Source organism: Staurois parvus, unplaced genomic scaffold (genome assembly GCF_062004578.1).
Source record: "Staurois parvus isolate SC_StPar_1 unplaced genomic scaffold, SC_StPar_1.0 ptg000013l, whole genome shotgun sequence".
Classification (NCBI taxonomy): domain Eukaryota; kingdom Metazoa; phylum Chordata; class Amphibia; order Anura; family Ranidae; genus Staurois; species Staurois parvus.
In genome coordinates, this window is record NW_028317809.1 from 16270233 (window position 1) to 16293046 (window position 22814).

A 22814-nucleotide genomic window follows, 5' to 3' on the forward strand; every position below is an offset into this window, starting at 1 on the left:
GCAAAATGCATTTTCTATTTTTATAGAATGGAGTACAGCAGGCTTGATCCTCTATAAGGTCTTCCCTGGTGTGTTGGAACCTTTTGTGGAAATTTCCTTCAGTGCAGCTGAAACATGCGATGGAGAAGTACAAAAATACATGTAGAAAGGAAAGGTACCAAATGACATCTCATTACAAATGTTACTATTAAAATAGCCTTAAGTCTATTACAAAGTCATGAAAACATATAGGATATTGATGTTTATTGGTTTGTACATAACATACAGTAACTGGAAACCTCCCCATCTAACTCACCATACCCATTAAGCAATTACTAAGGTCAAAGATTAAAAAGCACTTTATATCCTGTTAGGTGAGTTTCATGGGAATGGTTGATGGGAACATGGTGATTCTCTGTACTTTTCTTAAGCCAAAGGTTCACTTTATCAGGAGACAACCAGAGGTAATTGTCTTTAAACACATAGGTATAAATTAATCATAACATAAGTAGAAAGCTCTTGATATACACAACACAAAGTTTGTATAGTTACAAGTGCCTCAATAGAGTGTACAATAGCAAATGTTATAATCCTAGATACTGGTAATATAAGAAACAATGAGTCATATGACTGGGGCAGATGCTACAGGGGATCATAGAGGCGTGCTGTTCACCTAGTCTAAGAAATATAGATGTAATTAAACATTTTATTCTTTGCTACATCCACCAGGTTCTTTATAAATGTTTAAAATGAATTGGGCCTGATTCAGATCCTTGTGAAATACTACTACAAGCTCCAGTCCATTTGGAATATGCCAAATTGACAAGCAGCCTTTGTCTTCTTTACTATAGCCAGTTTCATACACATGTACATATATTTCCCCTTAGTCCCTGTCTATTCAACATCTGTACCAGACTTTGATTTTCAAATATGTATAGTTTTTGGAGTTCCTTGTATAATATGTTATTAAATACCAGCTCAAAAGTTACTTAATTTTGATTGCTGTTGCCCACACGTTCCTGGGTCTGCACATTTGGCATTTGGTCTACAGGATATAGCCTAATCTAGCAGAGCCTTCTATTTTACCCCTTCCCATCAGCCATCTGTATATAGATGTTGCCCCATTCTGTGGATAAGTTTATAAGTATTCGATTAGAGAAGTAGCAGTATCTGTTCTACCACAACGCTGCATCTGCCAGCCACAGAAAAACTAATTACCATGGTTCCGAATCATATAATCACTTGACATTGTTTACTGTTAAAATGTTGCCAACAAGCTGAGTTGTCTGTTATGTGCCCCATTGGCAGTCAACAAAGGCTCACCTAAGGTGGCCTGAGGTGGTCTTCACAAGAGCTCCTAATAAATCAGAGGACACTCCAAGCATCATTTCAGGAAATTCTGGAATTCCTAGCAGGGATTCTACAAGTACAGTGATACTGTGAGTGCCATTGGAAGTTCCAGCAAGGATTCTGGAAGTCCTGGACAACATTCTGAAGATTCTGAGAGTTCTGAAAGATCTCGCAGGAATTCTTAGAGGAGGAGTTCTGGAAGTCCTGGACAACATTCTGAAGATTCTGAGAGTTCTGAAAGATCTCGCAGGAATTCTTAGTGGAGGAGTTCTGGAAGAACTGTCAGGGATTCTGTGAGTATAGTAACATAGCTCCCTCCCTTTCAGGCAGCCTCCAGGTGTTCCCAGGACCGGGCCTCTCTGTATTTGCATGATGAAAGACCTTTACCAATCTGAACACATGGACATTGTTTGCAGTCTTTCAAGAAATTTCTTCCTTGCCAAATCCCTTTCACTTAATGAGGTACTGAAGCCACTCTGTGATGTGCCTGGAACCCACAATAGTCTTGACATCAAGCTCTTCAATGCCATCTATGAGAATAGGTGTAGCTGAGAAGATGATCTGTCCATAAAGAGATCTGGATTTACAGGCTTTAAACAATGGAACACGAGACAGACTGTCAATAAGTCCAGCAAAGCTTAACTGTTACTGGATTGAGAATTTCAATATTGGGAAATGAGCCAATGAACCTGGGACCCAGCTTCATAGAAGAACAATTCAGCTTCAAGTTGGGGGTGGAAAGTCACAGCAAGTCTCCCAGATTCTTGTCAGCTTCAATATTGGCCTGGGGCTGGGCTTAAGCACATACCTATAACATGAAATATAAGATAAAAAAGGCATGTCTTCCACATTAGGATAAGAGATTTTTGGAAGGCAGTTTGGCAAGGTGGCAGGATTAAAAACATAACTGGCAAAGAAATGCCTGTGGTTGGCAGCATGCAAGGTGTTGCATGCAAATTTGACCATCAGAAGTAAAGAGCCCCAACAGTCCTATGTTACTGAGGAGAAACACCTGAGGTATTGTTCCAAAATTTAGTTTGTCCTCTCGAATTTACTGTTCCTGTGTGGGTGGTACAAGGTGGAAAAGGAAACATAGATCTTCAGTTTCTTCCACAACTCTCGCAAGAACTTTGAGGTGGCGTCTTCCAGATACACAATATTAACAAAATGTTGGAAAGTTGCCAGTACATTACAAAGCCCAAACCTGATATGGGAGGATGTCTTCAATTCATCTTCCTTATGAATTCTTATAAACCCCATACAGGTCAAGCTTTGTGAACATCTTAGCAGATCTGAGGTTGTGGAAGAGCTCAGGAATGAGCAGAAAAGGGTAGTGGTCATTGATAGTGACTTTATGTAGGGCTGATAGGCGATGCATCATTGCAGGTATTATCCTTTTACTCAGCGAAGTAGTTACTTGCAGCTGCAGGGCAGGTGCAAGGTCGTATGAATCAATTTTTCAGGTTCTCATTGACTTACTCCTTAAGGGGAACCATTACAGGTTTTAGACAACAGTTATTGCAATGGAAGGCAATTTCTCCAGAGAACCAGTTGATGCTGGGGTTGTTGGCAGGTAACCAGGGTATTCCCAGGATTGGAAACAGGGGTGATAGAATAATATCGAAGCTAAGATACTCTTGGTGACCCAGAGAGGTAGGAATAGGGAGCAGAATAATCTACTGGAACAGGCCCTGACATGATATCAGCAAGCAGGGAAGTGCAAGGGTCTTAGGTTAGAGAGGCAGTCTCAAGTTATGAGCAAGGGCCACACCCAAAAAACAAGTACATATACCCAAATCTATTATGGCTCTGACTTCAGTGGTCCTTTCTCATAGAGAATGAGGAAGAGAGACATGAGTGGCTGAGGGTAATAGGGCCTGGTTCGACTAGGAGGAGTAGCTTGCTTACCAGATGGTTGCATGGGGCATTTGCAAAGAGAGTGAAGTAAGTGAACCAGGAAACCACAATAAAGACAGAGGTTGGTCTGATGGTGATGCAGGTGCTCTTCAGTGGTCAAGGTTGAACAGTCTAAGCTCAATTGGTATGGGTTGTGGCAGCATCTGTCATCACTTTTTTGTTTCCAGTCTTTAAGGGGATGATCAATCTCAGTGGCAAGTCTAGTAAGCTTATTTAGTGTGTTAGGAATTCCAACTCTAGCCAGCTTATTTTTATGTTGTTTCAAATGGCTTAAGTGGAAATGATACTTGAGAATGGTGTTGTTTCTTTTGGACACTCCACCTATAAGAGTCAGAAATATATTCCTCAACAGGCCTTCATCCCTAGTGATGGATTCTGTGAATACCATAGCAGAGATTCTGGACATCCTGGCAGGGCATCTGAGGGGAATTCCGGAAGTCCTGGCATGTATTCTGAGGGGAGTACTGGTAGTTTTGGCAGGGTTTATGCAGGTACTGTAACACTGTTATTTTGCCTCTCACAGAAAGAGGCACCTTGGCAGAAGCAGATGGTCAGCTCCAACTATTAAAGTGAAACATACACACACAAACATACATTAATAATAAACAACAGCATTAAATAAAACAGATTAATACAAGCTGGAAAAATGACAAATAATTTTTTTCATTTGTCCAATTGTCAACTTAAAATAAAAAATGTGATCAGGGAATATACCAAATAAAGGAGATATGGGTCTTTAAAAAAAAAAAAAAGTGTAAATATTTTCATGTAGGAAAATTATTCAGAGATTTATAGTCAAATGAACAGACGCATATTGACATTGCTAAACTTGGCCTGGACCAATCACCACTTGTGTAAGGTAGTTGTCTTGTAATGTGAAAATAAAATCTGTGTGTTTTACAATAACCGCTAGCTTCAACTTCAGCTCAAGTTGCTAAAATCATCTAACTCGATTTGCAGATTTTGCAATTTGTTGCAGCATTCTAACTTCAATGATGTTATTTATGTAAAGTGGTATATACCAAACTCCAATTTGTACTGAATAGTTGTTATTTTTACATGTATATTTTTAACATAATAGGTACTTGTCAGAATGATCAGACAGGGTATAACTGAAACTTACAGTTTACTAAAAAGTTACAATTTGTTTGTTGCAAAGCCCTGCGTAAACTGTTGCCGCTATATAAATCCTGTATAATAATAATAGCCAATAATGCAAAACAGGTTTAAGGTGGTAAAGAACATGCATACACTGCAGAATGTTACAAAACAGACTACTGCATAGCATAGTCTCTATAAGACTTGTATTTATCTTCATAAATATCATCCCTCTAGTGAAATCCAGGGTAGCATTTGGTAACACAGGCAAATAGCTGAAGGTATCCAAGGACCAATGGCCACCCCACTGAAATGGGGGTATTCCAGTAGCACATGGGGAGAGGCCCCCACAGTTACTGTGTTTCTGGAGAAGCTGCCTGCTATTATGCTCAAACCCAGACGCCTGCATGCTGGTTCTGACAGTAGACTACCACTTACCTGGCTGCAGATCAATTGTCCAGCTACCTCTGCCTCATCATGGCCTCTCTGAGGTGTTGAGAGGGGAAAGCTGTGGAACATGTGGAAAATGGAGTTAAAGAGATTTGCATCTGCACCTGAACATAGTGAGTAAATGGGACCTCCACTACATATTTATCTGCACAGACACCTTAATTACAGGTGATCTCAGACAAGGTTTTAAACCTTTGAACATATTCCACCATGTGACTTTATGATTTTTCTATCCATTCTAAATGTGCTGTAACTTTTCATATTAAATATTTAGCCGTGGCTTTCATCACCTCACAATTTATTCCATGTATACTCAATATATTATACTCTAGGTCTTTCATAAGTAACTGCAGTTCTACTTTGGAAGACTTTTGCATTTGCTGATATGCATTTTTATACTTTTGTTACTACAATGTATTTTCTTAGTAAAACACGAATAGGTCTGTCTATAAAAAACTGCTTTTCAAATGTCTCAAGCATTCACACAGACATCACAAATAGTTCTGTCAATTTGTGTAATATGTATACTTCCTATGATCATCATGTTCCTTCTAGTGGACAAAATGCAGCATTTTCTTGATTGAGGTATTTCAGGAAAATACTGCATTATGATCATTACATGGAGCTGATGATCATAGGAAGAAAACATATTACACAAATTATGGGGACTTTCCATAATGGCTGTGCAAATGCTTGAGACATTTGCACATCTAATTTTTTATAATTTGACCCAGTTGTATTCATTTTCTTACTGCCCTTATTAACCCTGCCCTACACATCCCTACTAACCCTTTTCTAGTCCCACTTGCTACCTTCTCAGTTATTTACATATTTTCCCACCAGATCCTAGTTACAAATTCACTCTATACTTTCCTCCAGCATAGCTGGACACTGATTGCTGATTACACAAAGATAAAACATAAGCCTGATAATACTTAATGGTGTTGTAATTTCTTCCCCTGTGTGTTTCACATTTTATACCTACAATATTATACCACTAATATATCATCCCTGGAAATCTCTAATCAGTCTTACACACACTCAATTACATACAGCTGCAAGAAAAAGTATGTGAACCCCTTGGGATTACGTGGAGTTTTGCATGAATTGGGCATAAAATGTGCTCTGAACGTCATCTAAGTCACAACAATAGAAGAACACAGTCTGCTGAACATAATACTACACAAACATTAGATGTTGCCATGGTTTAATTGCACATAACATGTAAACATTCACAGTGCAGGGAGGAAAAAGTATGTGAACCTTTGGACTTAATAACTGGTTGACCCTCCTTTGGCAGCAATAACCTCAACCAAACGTTTCCTGTAGTTGCAGATCACACCTGCACAACGATCTGGAGTAATTTTGGACCACTCCTCTTCACAAAACTGTTTCAGTGTAGCAATATTCTTGGGATGTCTGGTGTGAATCGCTCTCTTAAGGTCATGCCACAGCATTTCAATCGGGTTGAGGTCAGGACTCTGACTGGGCCACTCCAGAAGGCGTATTCTGTGCTGTTGCAGCCATTGTTTTGTTGAATTACTTGTATGCTTTGGGTCATTGTCCTGTTGCATCACCCATCCTCTGCGGAGCTTCAGTTGGCGGACAGATGGTCGTATGTTTTCCTGCAAAATGTCTTGATAAACTCTGGAATTCATTTTCCATCAATGACAACAATCCGTCCAGGCCCTGAGGCAGCAAAGCAGCCCCAAACCATGAAGCTCCCTCCGCCATGTTTTACAGTGGGGATGAGGTTTTGATGTTGGTGTGCTGTGCCTTTTTTTCTCCACACATAGTGTTGTGTGTTCTTTCCAAACAACTCAATCTTGGTTTCATCTGTCCACAGTATATTTTGCCAGTAGTGCTGTGGAACATCCAGGTGCTCTTTTGCAAACTTCAAACGTGCTGCAATATTCTTTTTGGACAGCAATGGCTTCCTCCGTGGTGTCCTCCCATGTACTCCATTCTTGTTTAATGTTTTCCTTATTGTAGATGTGTTAACAAAAATGTTAGCATGTACCAGAGATTTCTGTAGGTCTTTAGCTGACACTCTGGGATTCTTCTTTACCTCATGCAACATTCTGCACTGTGCTCTTGCAGTCATTTTTACAGGACGACCACGCCTAGGGAGAGTAGCAACAGTGCTAAACTTTCTCCATTTGTAGACAGTCTGTCTTGCCGTGGACACATGAACATCAAGGCTTTTGCAGATACTTTTGTAACCCTTTCCAGCTTCATGCAAGTCAACAATTCTTGATCGTAGGTTTTCTGAGAGCTCTTTTCTGCGAGGCATGGTTCACATCAGACAGTGCTTCTTGAATCCAGTAAACCCAAAACAGGTGTGTGTTTTTTAAGGGCAGGACAGCTGTCAGCAACACATCCAATATCATCACACTGATTGGAGTCAAGGTTGGCTCACTCCTGGCTCCAATTAGCTCTGGGAGAAGTCATTAAGCTAGGGCCTCACATGCTTTTTCCTCCCTGCACTGTGAATGTTTACATGTTATGTGCAATTAAACCATGGCAACATCTAATGTTTGTGTAGTATTATGTTCAGCAGACTGTGTTCTTCTATTGTTGTGACTTAGATGACGTTCAGAGCACATTTTATGCCCAATTCACGCAAAACTCCACGTAATCCCAAGGGGTTCACATACTTTTTCTTGCAACTGTAACATGCTGGGCATTAAATATCACTATTTTATTTGTGGCTGCGATACTTCTCTATTACCTGGTTGATACTGCCAGTGCAAGCGCACAATGTGCCTGTATCTTCTGTGGTCAGTGTAAAATCACGCCCCTAGCCAGCTGTTCCTCCTCCTCTTTGTGAAGTGTTTAGTGTGATTCCCTGAGCTCTACATGCCCACTGCAGATCTGTTAATAGTTCTGGCATGAACAGCGATCATGTGGCCTTCACTGTGCAAGCAGGAAATCAAATAATTGGCAATATTTTTTAAAAAATAAAGTTGGAAAAAATATATATTTATTTATTTAAAAATATATTAAAGAACTACTTTAAGTCTTACCTGTAAACTATATCGGTGTATGTAAGTGGGTAAAGTTTAAGTTTACAAAGGAAACAAGACTTGTGGTATCCAGCAACACAAGTCTACGTGATAAAGACTCTGCTTCTGCTTATACCAGGCTCTGGATGTGGGATCTTTGGGATTCTGTTCTCTACAGCACAACTTCTCAAAATATATTCCTGTACCTAAAGTGGAGTTCCAGTTGAATACAAAAAAATAAAAGTCAGCAGCTACAAAAACTGTAGTTAAAATACAGACACTTACCTGTCCCTCGGTCCAGCTGTGTCCTCACCATGGTTGGTTTCACTGGCCGTCTTCTCTCCCCAGCACCAGCATTTTCAGTGTGGGCACCCGGCTGTGACAGCTTGCGACTTCACAGCCGGGTGCCCATTGCGCACGTGCAAGTAGCACTGCACTTTGCGAATGGTCCCATAGTGTTCTGGGACCTGTCACGTGTCCCAGAAGACTACGGGGAGGGAGGACAACTTCCACTTCTGATTGCTATAGGCGATCACACTGGAAGTGGAAGCGGGTACCTGTCAAATTCAGGTACCCGCTCCCCCCCACTCCCCAAAGATGCCAATCCTTAACAGGGAGCGGGGGGACAAAGTCTTAAAACAGAACTTCCACTTTTGAGTGGAGCTCCACTTTGACAGAGCCTATCAAAGCAATACATTTTTCTAACAACCCCAAATGTTAATAGGGACGGGCATTGGGCTTAAAAATTACATAATGTTCTTCCTGGTTCGATGTATTATTTTCAGTTTGTGCTAAATAAAATTAGTACTGTAAAGGGAAACCAAAAAATGGTGATGATGCTTTTTTGAAATAAAAAGCTTATAAGAAATAAACCATGCTCCATTCAAAGTTCAATAATGCTGTTGAAGCAGTAAAGCAAGCCAAAGCTATCAGGTCAGTTGGAATTGGAATCCTTTTGATAATTGACTGTGTTAATCATTCCCTGTAAATTAAAATTGTTCACCACTAATTTGGAAATTGTACGAGCCAAATTTATGCGTAAGAACTCATACTTTACAACTGTTTAATTCCTTTCTTAGTATCTTGAATGTAGTAATTATTTCCCTCTTTAAATTTTACTAGTTTCCATATACTATATATTCATAGATTACAGTTATCTTAATGTCTATTGCTTCCAGTAAAAGCCTGCTTGTGTTGCACATTTGAATATAAAATTGCAAAACATGGCATAATTAAAATACTGTATAGAACTATGTAAAGGATCAGAGGGGTTGCTTAAGTAAGAGCAAATACTGGCTGGTTGATCCGTGTTTTGAATTTAGCAAAATTTGTATGGCTTTTCAAATTGTTACTATAAAATCAAAGTGAAACTATCTTCTTTTATGATTTATAAACCTTTCTTTTAGTATGTGTTATGTGTATAGGTGAATGTTACAAAACAAGGTAAAGGTTCATGTTGAGGGGTGTTCCATTTAAATGCACGCATTTTCAATTCAAACTCATGCAGCTGCATTTGAATGGAGAACACAGCGTATAAAAAGAAAAAATTTGCATTTTGTGTAAAAAAATGCGTGACTCTTGCTCATTAACAAAAATGTAATCAAAATTTTTATCTATTACAGGTACTTATTTAGCGTCGTCAATTTACGCAGTGCTTTATATATTTATTGTATAGTCACATCAGTCCCTAACCCTCAAGGAGCTTACAATCTAAGATCCCTAACTCACATTCTCACATACACATACTAGGGCCAATTTAGACAGGAGCCAATTAACCTACCAGCATATCTTTGGAGTGTGGGAGTACCTGGAGACCCAAGCACAGAGAGAACATTCAAACTCCAAGTAGGTAGTGCTGTGAGGTGGAATGCCAGCCTTTTAGTCACTGTGCTGCTAAATGGTTAGCATATCCCAACACTAATATACATCAGATAAATAATAATAACGTGTCATAATGATACCAAATTCTCAAAATATAGTACATGTGCTCACTTCCATGAATAAACTTATAACCAATAAATAAGAACCGAACAAATACGTGTCAGGTGACCTAACTTCGGATGCGAGTTCGGATATGAGAATTCAATCTCATTATCATACTTTATTTATTTATTATTATTATTTATCTGATACACATTAGTGTTAAGATATGTAATGAGTTAATATTTTGATTACATTTTGGTTAATGAGCAAGCACCACATTTTTTTTACACACGTTTTTATTTACTTATGTGGGGACACATATAACTAATGTATGCTGCTCATAGTGACATAGCTTTTCATCTGTTTACGTATCACTATTTTTGATAATTATATGCACTTTTTGGCACATTAGTGGTTAGCACATAGGTTCAATTGGTTTAGTTAAAAAAAAGCATTGCCTACAGTTCAAATGTACCCTTGTAGGATATGCTGTATCCATTAAAATGCAAGGCAATGTAAAGCAGGCCAAATGCAGCCTCTGAACTACCATGTGTACTGCTCAGTCAATATCACTTTGATGACTTGTATTTGAGGTGCGTTCCAAACGTACATCCTAATACAGTGAAATTAGGGTCATATTCTGTTTACCTGTGGCCTCCGCAACACATAGAAACAAGTTGATAGAAGTATATCATTTAGAGTAGCACTGGCCTAATCCCAATCACTGGATGAACACAGCTACTAGAAAAAAGTCTCTTGACAACAGGAACATCTTGTCCTAAAGCTTGTCCATGTCAGATAAACCACCCACCACACTTTATGAACTTCCAAGATGCAGGACGCTGACTTTCCTGTTACATGACTCTAGCTCCCACTTCCTAGTATGCGGACATTTTTATCAGAAACAGATATGACCGGGGAAGCATTTAATGATTACAGCTATGCCCTGTGGCTCTCCATTAGGTAGTCATTTAATCACTATATCACCAATGATAACAAGGAACGGGGGGTTGGTAAGGGGGTAATCTTGCAGGTGCACTTTACACATGGCTGCTATGTGCCAAAGATGTTGACCCTGCACATATGGCTGCTATGGAAGAGGGGTGACCTTACACATGTGGCTGCTATTGAGTGGGGGGATTAGAAGACATGTTGTATATGCAGCTGCTACAGGATGGTAGGAATGCTGAATTGGCTTCAAGTAGTGGGTTTGAGAACTGTATATATGCCTAGTGTGAGGGTGGAGAGAAGTGTAAATATGGCAGTGGTAAAATGTGTAACTGGCTGCTGATGTGTACCATAAATAGGGAGGAAAGTGCTCTCCCAACCAGCAAGCGTGACACAGAAATGTGGAGCGGCCTCATCCTACATGTCTCTATCAAAAATCCATGCCCCCGTCATGTTTTTATGCACTTATCGTACACATTGCTTTGGATGAGCACATCAGTACGCCTGCACCCATTTTGTTCTGCGGATCACTGGAGCAGAGTCCTTAGCTTTGAGCGGTACTCCAAGTTTACATTGAGGTGGTTGCTGATCTGTGTTTGTGTTTGATGGAGACTTTATGTATGGCTGCTGTAGGAGTGGAGGACAATGTACATCAGGTCAAAGCAGCAAAGTTCTTTAACATTCTGAGCTGGCTTTTAACCAAAGTTGTCCATGTCTAACTTAGACAGTTCACATTCCCTTACTGATATAAAGTATAAATTCTCCCTAAACGGATTCTGACCATTGTGAAATCTTTATTTAAAAAAAAATCCAATAATGCAGGGTGCAATGAATCTTGGTTGGTAAAGTGGGCACTTTTACATATTCATTTTAAAAGCATAATACATTCTGTATGTATGCAAAGAATCGGTATGTATGTAGATGAAACACCAATCTATCTTTCTAGTACTAATCTCTATTCCATAATGTAAGAGGTGCTGTGTCTTGCCATTTGTTCACCAACTCCTTTTCACTTCACAATAAATGGCCTTTTGCTCTTTACAATTTTACATGAATCACACGGAACCAGTTAACTTACTGTCATGTAAATCTACTTCTTTGCATAGCACAACTGTCATCATTGACTATATTCTAGTCTCCCAGTTCCTTAAAATAGCTAATTAGGGAGCGTCATTTTTTTAATTCTTGTCACACATTCAAGCAGTAATAATGCCCTGTCTCCTTCAGCTAAAGAACATTTCTTGCCTCCATCAGAACTACAATACTGGCACATGCTTCATCATGCTTCCCTGGTTCAGCAGGGACATGCCAAATTTTGATCAGTGTGTGGCCATCTTTGCTTGACAGCAGTCAATTGTTTGATCGACTTCTTTCAAAGCGGTAGAAACGGGGATTAATTCAGACTTTACTGGTACAGATCAGACCATGTTTATATTAAAAGTTTGAAACATAGCTTTATTTAATAAACAAACATCCCTTAAACCCAAAAGTAGATTGATTTGATCCTAAAAATAGCATTATGAATACATTACATCAGATAATCTCCATTACTAACAGAAGTGACTGCTAGTTATCTTACACAATCTAGACCTGTATTATTTACATATTATATGGTCAGTGACATATGTGGTGATGGATCCCCTTAAGTCATCACATTTCTCAAACAGCTTCTTCAGAACTGAGGACAGAGCGAGGAGGTAGCAACATTTACTAAATACAGAGAAAAACTTTATTAAAATATGCTTACAGTCAAATTGTTAGCTATCACATATTTAACCACTTCAATACCGGGCACTTTTCCCCTCTTCCTGCCCAGGCCAGTTTTCAGCTTTCAGCGTTGTCGCACTTTGAATGACAATTGGGCGTTCATGCAACACTGTACCCAAACTACATTTTTATCATTTTTTTCACACAAATAGAGATTTCTTTTGGTGGTATTTAATTACTACAGATTTTTTATATTTTTGCAAATTAAAAAAAAAATTCACAATTGTTTTTGTCACATACTGTTACCATGCAGTACAGCATCATCATATAACTGGTGTGGCAGTGATCAGGCACACTGACTGGTGACTGTGTAAAAAATATTTTTATATATATGTGGTTTTCTATGTTTTACATTTTTCATTATTACATTTTTTTTTTTTACAGTTTTGTTTTATTAAAACACTGTGACCAGAGTAATATAATGTTACCATAGTAACATTGTACTATTCTGGGGAAGTGATCAGTGTTTATTTCACTGCAATAGGCAATCATTTAACTGAATGAAATTGATTAATTCAGTGTTTTTGTTGTGATTAGCTGTGATTGGCCACAGCTAATCACATGCCACAGATGGGCTGTGATTTTCCCAGTCTGTACATTTGATCGCTGTGACCAGTCACAGCTAACAACACAATTATATACTATGGATGGCATGAAAGGAAGCCATTCATTGTTTACAATTGTCATATGACCTGCTGTGATTCGTCACAGCGATCACATGGTACCAGCATGGACACAGCTGGTGACAGATCCCGCCGCAGTGCTCCCTGTGGGCGCATGCAAGTGGAATTGATACATTTTCCCCACCGTGGAAGGGAAGCAATGTAGAATGGGTAGCAGGGAACGTCGGTGGAAGGTACTGTGGATGAATGGCAGCCAGTGGTGGATGATATGTAGAAAAACTGGTACTGAGTATCACTTCTTAAGAATGGATGTCAACTCTGTGCAGAGGAATATGAAACAGGAAGGCGCTTCTAAGTGCAGTATTCCAAGATCAATAACAGGCTCATAAGTAATCCGTCAATTGCAGAGCATTTCCTCAAAGCAATAGAGCTGCTGTGCCGACCAGCAGCTGCAGGGGGAAGTTGAGAAGAGGTGTCAAAGATTGCCACCGCTCTATCTGGACCACTGGAGCGCACGCTGGAATGCACGCTGTCCACAGACCGGAAGTTACATGAGCATGGAGCGGTAATGTGTTTCAGAGCATGCGCAGAGCTCCTTACTCAAAACCGATGTCTAGGTTAAGCAAGAGCCCATTAAATAGGGTGAAGAGGCGGGAAAGGGGTGGTCTATCAAAAGGAAGATACACGCCTCCCGAAGACCAAGCGTGGTGTGGGAGCGGAGTGGACTGTATAGAGTGACAGATGAGAAACTGGGGAGGGTGGAAAAACGAAAAAATCCAAGTGAACAAAATGAAGATGAAACAGAACTATATAAATATAAGGGCTGTGTGGAGGTGTATATCATATTAACAAATAAAAAAAATGGGGGAGAGATTATTGTATGAAAAGATATATAATAATAAAAAGAAAACGAAAAAAGAAAAAATGAGTGTACAGATGGATTACTGTTGAGGTATGATAAATGGTACATACGGGTAACATGAGACATATTCTATAATAAAGAGAATTGAATTGAATACAGGGGGTTACACTAATGGAATGTGAACCATGGTCAAGAGGTACCAGCATAATCATGACAAGTATATACAGTTATGTGAGTGATACATAAAGTAAACAAGAACCAATATAAATAGAAACCAATATAAGCATGTGCATTTGCACGCTGACACATGTACATACCTATATACAAATATATATGCCCAAATAATCCCAAATGATGATGATATCATCTTTGTACCTCCTGTAATATATGATGTGATGAATGTGGGTTATTGTTCCAAATGTATAGTGACTTCCAGTACCCCTTGGTAAGGTTAGCATTTGAAGGGGCAAAATTGCTCACATGGCTGTGCCTTGGATTTGGAGATAATAGTCACCATCAAACTGGAAATAGTTGTGTGTTAAACAGAATTGCGTGGCATCTATTATGAACTGGGCTTGCTTGGGATTAATGATGGGATCTTCAGACAGAAAAGATTGTAGAGCTCTAATACCAACATCATGTGATATCGAGGTGTATAGGGATTGTACAGCTAATGAGACCCAAAGATAGGTCTATTCCCAGAAGTACAGAGTGATTTGTTCTAACAGGTGTATGTCATCTTTGATATATGATTGTAGGTTTTGGGCCATGGGTTGTAAAAAGATGTCTATATAAAATGAGCACCCACTGGTGAAACTGTTCATAGCTGCTACTATGGGTCTGCCGGGTGGATGTGTGGTGTTCTTATGTATTTTTGGTAGATAGTAGAAGTAGGGAGTGTGATAACATTCTTTGATGAAGGAAGCTTCTATTTGGGAAATAACCTTGTCAAGGCTTGCCTGACTAACTAAATTCAATGCCTCTTTTTGGAAGACAGCCAATGGATCACTTCTTAGTTTTATGTAGGTGTGTGTGTCAGATTAAAGGCATGTGGCTTCTGTAATGTAGTCTGTTCTGTTAACCTCCCTAGCGGTATGATTATTTCAGATTTTTGGTGCTGAAAGCGGTACCATTATTTTGCATGGAAATATGTAGTTGTTTTATTGTAGGCTGTAATTTTTAGGAATAACTACCGTATATACTCGAGTATAAGCCGAGTTTTTCAGCACATTTTTTGTGCTGAAAAACGGCCCCCTCGGCTTATACTCGAGTCAACGTCTGCAGATGTCTAGCAGGGGGCGCTGCTTCTAAAGCTAAGGTTTCCATAACCGCGGCTGCAGATATGGAAACCTTTGCAGTGATGTGCTGGGCATTCCTACAGTGTGTGCTGTGCCTGTGCGAGCGGCGGGTGCTAAGTTGTCACCTGCCGCCCGCAGAAGTAGTTGTAGTAAGCATGGACCCTCCCTCCCCTCCCCGACTTCCCCCGCAGAGGTACCTGTAGTTGAGCAGAGTTGGCCCCCCCTCGAGCCCGCAGCAGCACATCCTGGACAGTGTGACAGGCTCGGGCTGTCACAGGCAGCGTTAAGGAGGCTGGCACATCACACAGAGGCACAAGCTCCTCCTCTGTATGTATGTGCCAGCCTCTCAGTGAAAACACACACATAGCCCCTGTAAATTCAGCAGATTGAGCCACGAGGAAGGGGAAAGTAAAATTAAAACGTGCTATATTACAGGTATTTTTATTTAACATGATAGTTGTGTTGCCCATGTTTAAGGTGGTTGTCCTAAGTGGGAACGTACTGTCCAGTGCCTAATGTACTATCTACTGCAGAGTGAACGTACTGTCTAATGCCAAGCGAACGTACTGTCCAGTGCCAAACGTACTGTCCACTGCCTAATGTACTGACCTCTGCCTAATGTACTGACTACCTAAGTAATATAGGGACTGATTTATAAAGCCAAATGCAAGTTAAACTTTTCAAGTGGAGAAAAAGGAGGGACGGGGCATGACGCCCCCCTCGAAATGGATCCCAATATCGGTGCCAGTACTTCTAATCCTGGACCAAAACAAAAACGCAGGTCATACGAAGCTGCTTTAAAACTTAATGTTGTGTCAAGAGCAGAAGAAAGCAATAACAGTATTGCAAGTAGGGAATTTTGTGTTGACGAAAAACAAGTAAGGGAGTGGCGGAAAATGAAAGCTGACTTGGAAAAGATTCCAAAGGCAAAAAAAGCTCGACGTGGTTTAACGACTTCATATGGGGCTCTAGAGACTGAATTGCATAAATGGGTTATGGAGTGTCGTCAAAATGGTTACTGTGTAACACGCATGGGAATTCGCTTACATGCCCTTCAAATGGCTAAAGATGAAAAATTTTAAGTACCAGGCACTAAAAAATTTGTTGCATCAGCAGGATGGTGTACCCGCTTCATGAATAGGTTTGGCCTATGTTTGCGGCAAAGAACAAAGATTGCACAGAAGCTGCCAAAAGACCTTGATGAAAAAGTGATGTCTTTCCATTCATTCATCATAAAACAAAGAAGGATCCATAACTATGACCTTCAAGATATTGGGAATATGGATGAAATGCCTATGACCTTTGATCTTCCAAGCAACAGAACTGTGGCAAGTTTAGGAGACAAAACTATTTTACTAAGAACCACAGGAAATGAAAAAAAAACATTTCACAGTCGTTCTGTCATGTTTGGCTAATGGAACCAAGCTGCGGCCTGTTATTATTTTCAAAAGAAAGACCTTGCCTAAAAAGGTCAAATTCCCACCACGAATTACAGTGCGTGCACATATTAAAGGCTGGATGGATGAAGACGGAACAAAAAAATGGATGGAAGAAATTTGGAATGGACGACCGGGAGTAGCCTTAAAGAAAAAACCATCATTGCTAGTTTGGGATATGTTCAGAGCCCACACATCTGATGACATAAAAAAATTGGCAAAGTCTTCTCAAGTTACTTTGGCCGTTATTCCAGGTGGGCTTACATCTGTATTGCAGCCCCTAGATGTGTGTTTAAATAAACCTTTCAAAGACCGTGTGTGAAAGATGTGGCATGAATGGATGTCATCTGGTCAAGCTCAACTGACAAAAGTTGGAAATCTGAGAAAGCCAGACATAGAATTGATAGCACAGTGGGTTCGTGATACATGGGAAGATATTCCAGAGGACCTGGTGCAATGCGCCTTTAAGAAATGTGGCATTAGTAATGCTATGGATGGCAGTGAAGACAGCGCATTGTATGAGAACGACAGCAGTGATGGTGATGACTGTGAAGTCAGTGATGATGACAATGTGTATGCTGATAACATCACAGGAGCTGAAGCAGCTGAAGCTCTGTTTGGACATACCGATGATGAGGAGGAGAACTCCAGTTTTGAAGGATTTTAGCTCTTGTGTGTTAGCTTGGTTGCTGATTAAGCTAAGGTTGATGTACTTTTAAAGATACGGTATTTTTGATACCATATTGTTTTTGTTGACCCCATTTTCCACTTACAGAGCTATTTTACTGTTTTTCGTTTAAATAAATATTCATGTGATTTTATTGGTCTCTATCTTTATTTTTTACATTGACTAGTAGGTGCCTCATTTCCCACCCTCGGCTTATACTCGAGTCAATAGTTTTTCCCAGTTTTTTGTGGTAAAATTAGGTACCTCGGCTTATATTCGGGTCGACTTATACTCGAGTATATACGGTAACTGAAATCTGTCCGAACAAGAGTCTATTAAACATCCCGGGTATGATAAAATTTGAAACACAAAATCATAAATTATAATTTAATAAATAATCATAAAAATAATAATATAATAATACATTTAATTCAATAATATAATTAAACAGAAAACACTGAAATTTGAAATAGAGCGCCAAGTTCCTACATTGCTGAGCAAAGTCGCAAAATCATTTTCAGTGTCTGATGACGAATTTCTCCACGAATCATTATCACTCAATTCTGCAAGTGGTTCTGATTTACTATTGCTGTTCTCTAGCTGATCTAAACCTGCTTTTGACCTAAAGGGACACTTTTTGGACGCCATGGACGTTTCTCAGTTTCCAGGCAGAAAGAACAGACAAAATGCAGGCAGGGCACAGGACAAAGCACTAGGGACAATATGTATGTGAAATGGGTTGAAACAGCAATGATTTACTATGAAAAATTTGTTTTGAAAAAAATGAAATTTTTTAAAATTTCCAAATTTACCGCCGCTGCCGCCGGCGCCCATACGTCCCGACATCACAGGGACCGGAACACAGAAGCCGGATGCCGGCATCGGCCGGAGGAGATGGCCGGGGACGCTGCAGGGGACACATCGCGGGAGCGAAGGAAAAGGTAAGCTCTGCAGGGACTCCCTATGCAGCGCCGCATGGTAAGCCCGAGTGTAGCTCGGGGTTACTGCTTTTGGCACTGACATTTTACCCCGAGCTACACTCGGGAATACCGCTAGGGAGGTTAAGGATAACTATACTGCCCCCTTTGTCAGCGGGTTTGATGACTATGTTAATGTTGTTGGTGAGATTCTGCGAAGTTGTCGTTCAGGGGTGGTAAGATTATGTACCTTTATGTGTGGGGTTTTTTCCTGCACTACCAGTGCAGAATCAAAGTAATGTATTTGATACTTATCATGCTGCAGCCATGGGTATCTTCAGTGTATCAGTGAGTGTGGATGAGCCCTTCCTGACCGGTTTCGCTGGTACAACCGGCTGCCTCAGAGGTCAGCTTAAATTATTTTGATCCTGCTCTGGTACCTTGAACTGTCTATACTTTAAAGAATCCATGCACTATATGCATTAAGGAACTGTTGCTTTTTTCCACTAATATGCCCTGCTGGTAGCCACAAGGAGACAGACCCTATATATGTAAGATGGAGGTCCTGTTCATCTGAATCCTCCCTGCAACGGTACCCCTAAATTATGGGATACCAGAGGGAGGTGAAGACTACCATCATCTATGTAATACCTTGGTTTGTTCCCTCCTCTGTGGATGAGAGAAGGAGAGAAGCGCCTCTAAGTGCAATATGTCTCTTTATTAAAGTAGATATGTGTAGGAACACTCACATAAATAGGATATATATAGGCATAAAAACCGTGGTAAAACAGTAGGGTGGTCTCCAGGGTGAAGAGCCGTCATCTGCTGCGGTGTGGAGCGGTCAGCTTGCCGCTGGAGCAGCGTGGTAGCTGGAGGAGAACAGCGGTGAGGCCGGCCGGCGTGCACGTCCTCCCCCTGAGCTTGGTGGAACGCACGCTGGAACACAGTGGCGGTGTGGCCGTGATGATGTCAGATACCCAGGGTGCACTGCGACGTGTTTCGGAGCATGCGCTGGCCGTGGAAGGCGGAAGTGCGCTCCTTTTTCAAGCAGGGGGAGGTGGAGGTTAATGTTGAACATGTAGCATTCCAAGAATTTCCTACTCTGGACGGCACAATACTTCTATTCAATATTTCTCCTTTGCAATATATTTTTCATGTGGAAAAGCATCAAGTTGCCCTTCAAGGAATGATCCTTTATGAAGACTATATTTTTTAGCACTTTGGAGTTTCAAATGCGGACTTGTACTGGTCATCATGCGACATTAGCGATGTGTATACAGAGTCTAATTATGCCCCCCAAATCCTAAGGGGGAACAGTGTGAGATCTGTGGAGTGTGTTGATGTTTTTTGTTTTGTTCTTTCATGTTTTTAATGATGTTTTCATTAAAAAAAAGTCGTTTTTGAGTTCTTTGACCATCTGCCTACTGATTCACGTTTAGATTAACATAATTATTGAAAACCTCGAATCCTGGTTGAGTCCATAACCAATTATTTTAGTGTGGTTTGTTATAGGATTTCCTGTTTGGGACTCCCGGGGTAAACATAGTCTTTAGACCTTAAGGTTCTTTTTTCTTGGGAGGTATTTTGTAATGTACACAATTAAAGTCCGGTATTAAAAAAAAAAACACATTGTACACCCTTTCATTAAGCAGAATGATGTGGTGAGAAAGGTAAATGCTAGTTGGAACTATGAGTTTTCAGGAGCCATTTACAAGCTTGGGAGATGATGAGTCTCTGGTGACACAAAGATGAGAGTTCAAGAGAAAGGGGAAGCAAAGGAGAAATCCTTGAGGTATGAGTGTGAATATTTGATCATGGAAAAAGGGAGAGAATGGGAGAGAGAGGCAGACAGACAGAGTAATTTGAACTTAACTGACTTTGGTAGTCATTTGCATATCACAAAAGTTTTATATATCAATGATTTAACATATTTTATTGGACTGCACATACAAAAGTTTATGAGCACACACTAAGGTTTAATCCAACACAGTAATTAACATTTAGTAAAAACTATTGTTGCAACAGTTTTAGGAGTACAAATTTTAGAATAAGCAAATAGAAGTTACTAATGTTTGTGTGTAGTGAATCTACAGTTTTTTTTTCTTTAATATTCCATAATTTTGGTTTAACATGTTTCCTTTTTTGTCTCTAAGAACTAGTTTTGTTCTGTTAGCACCTCTCTGATTTTAAAAGCATCCTAATTAGAAGGGTATATGCTACAGGTTTCCTACCTGCTATAAATGAAAGCAGCTGGCTAATTTCTGAACTTTTTAGCAATTACTGTTTCAAGTGGCTTCTAGTATAAAAGGGGTTATAACAGCAAGTCCTGAAACTGCAGTCATTGCACAGTCTCTAATTACAAGGAATGAGTCAGGATAATGACATAAAAGCTGGACATTTTTTTAAGCTCTTGGGCAGTCATCCTTATACTTCTTTCAGTAACTGGTGTGTCAATGACCTCATGTTCTAGGGCAGTCATCCTTATGCTTCATTTACTAACTGATGTGTCAATGACTTGGAGAAAGCATGTTCATATCAGATGATTCAACACTTCTCTGGTAGCATGCTATTTCCAGGTTAGCATCCAGTGGCATAAGTATAGCCTCTGGGGCTTAAGGATGTGAGGTTGCAGTTGACACTGACCTTAACCTCCTATGAAGTCTCCAGTCAAGGAGATATAAGTAAAAATGCAGCGCTCCAGCAGAAACAAAGTAACTACACCTGTGAAAATTATAATCCTGCCCATAAACAACTGTATCTATTAAATGTCCAATGGTATAGTGATCCCCAAGGTGATTTGTGGCCAGTCCTTCACCATACAGTATTATCTACAGATTTACAAATAGATTGTCACTAGTTAGGGCTCTCTGCTGCATGCACCATAAAAGTGATCTGTAGAGCTGCCCTGATCACTTTTACAGGAAAGCTCAGGGCCGAATGAAGTAAAAGCTCATGGCTGCTACTGTTACTGGGCTTACCGCTGGGAATGCCAGCTCTCACAGACATCCTGCACACCCGCTGAGACCTGCAGGAGCTGGCTGATCCATAGCTGACACAAGGTGCTGTTTTAAAAGGATCCTGGAATGAATAGCCACTATCCCAGTGCCATTTTAAAAGAGCACTGAGGACTCAAGTGGTCAAGTAATGATAAAGTTATTGCCAAATCCGTAAGCCCACACGCACAGCAAAAAGGGAAAACATTCTGCGATCCATACAGAGTGTGCAGGTGTGAGAGCTGAAGAAGTAAAGGGTTGAAAAGGGGTTAAATAGAGTACAATCTGTATGTAAAATAAAACATGCCAGTTGCTTTACCTAAAAAAAAGCAACAATTTTAGCGTCTCTGATCAGTTATGAAAAAAATGGGGAAATACATGTGTAGCACTACCACTGTAGATGTACATAGGTCCTTTCTCTAATCAGTGCAGAACAGCCAGGACACACTACTGTCATCCATCCATTCTGGCTCAGGAAACAGTCTAGGGGTTTCTTTTTTTGTATATTTATTGCTGGTAAAACTTAGGAGGGGAATCTGGGAGTGAAGCAGGGTACTCCATAATGGAACAGATTGCTAATGAAGGACTGCTTTATCTTGAAAGTAGCACAAGAAATCACCAAAGTGATATTAATCAGCTAGGACAGTCTATACAGGCACAGCTGGGAGCAATACACCAAAAATATAGAGGAAATCTTAGAGGACTGAGGTAGTCCACCTTCAGGGCCGGAGACCATGAAAATTTCAGCACAAGACGGGGAAATTTACTCACAGGATCCATAAGCAGGGCCCCAAAGGTATGATTCAGCATCCAGCCCAGAAATACCCCAGGCAAGCAGCCCTTGGATCCATTCCCACACGGGGGAAAGACTCTCCCATCTGGACTCCAGCCTTTTTAACAGGAACCCATCCACTATTTGAGCACACCTCCCCAGAGATTGGACAGGTCCTACTACATATCCAGGTTGGGTATTTGAATCCTCACACTCTAATCTTCAGAACCTTCTCCTAGTCAGGGGGAGGTAATCAAACTCCCAGCCTGTGGAGTCTTGAGCAGACCAAACTAAACAAATCTGGCTCCTGTGGCTACAGCAGAAGCCCCATACAAAATGTATTTAAAAACCTATGTAGGAAGGCACTACATCCACCCCCCTCTAATAAAAAAGGCCCTGTCCTCATGGGCTGTAACACAAAAAGATCTCTTAAACAAAATATGTGGCATTCCACAATAGCAAAAAAAAAAAAAAGACTACTTAAACAATGTAAAATTTTAAGGCAAACTATATACAACATAAGACAAGACTGGGTAAAAGGTCATACCAGGACCAAATCAAGTGTCAGAGCTCATACATCATCTATAGACATAAATACACAACCTAAATGGGTAGAGCCCTACCCCTAGCTAATACAAATGGTTAATGTACCTTGTAAAATATCCAAGGTGCAAATCTTGATTGCTATTCACCTGTGTAGCTCTCCTCTAATTAGCCAGGGGGAGCTAGTTAGTTTTTTTGTAGCAGAGTAGCAAACTGGGATGAGTCAGCCAGGTAACTTCAGGTAAGGGTTGAGGGCCTGTAGGTTA

The 22814-nt window shown here is 40.2% G+C and overlaps 1 long non-coding RNA gene across 1 annotated transcript; it reads right to left on the bottom strand.

The window, feature by feature from the left end:
* Positions 1-226: 226 nt before the first annotated feature.
* LOC149473647 (uncharacterized) lies at positions 227-4856 on the bottom strand. The gene is made up of 2 exons (XR_016312575.1): positions 4783-4856; positions 227-3807 (listed from the first exon to the last, which is right to left on the bottom strand). It is a non-coding gene; the product is annotated as an uncharacterized LOC149473647 (long non-coding RNA).
* Between the last annotated feature and the right edge of the window lie 17958 nt (positions 4857-22814).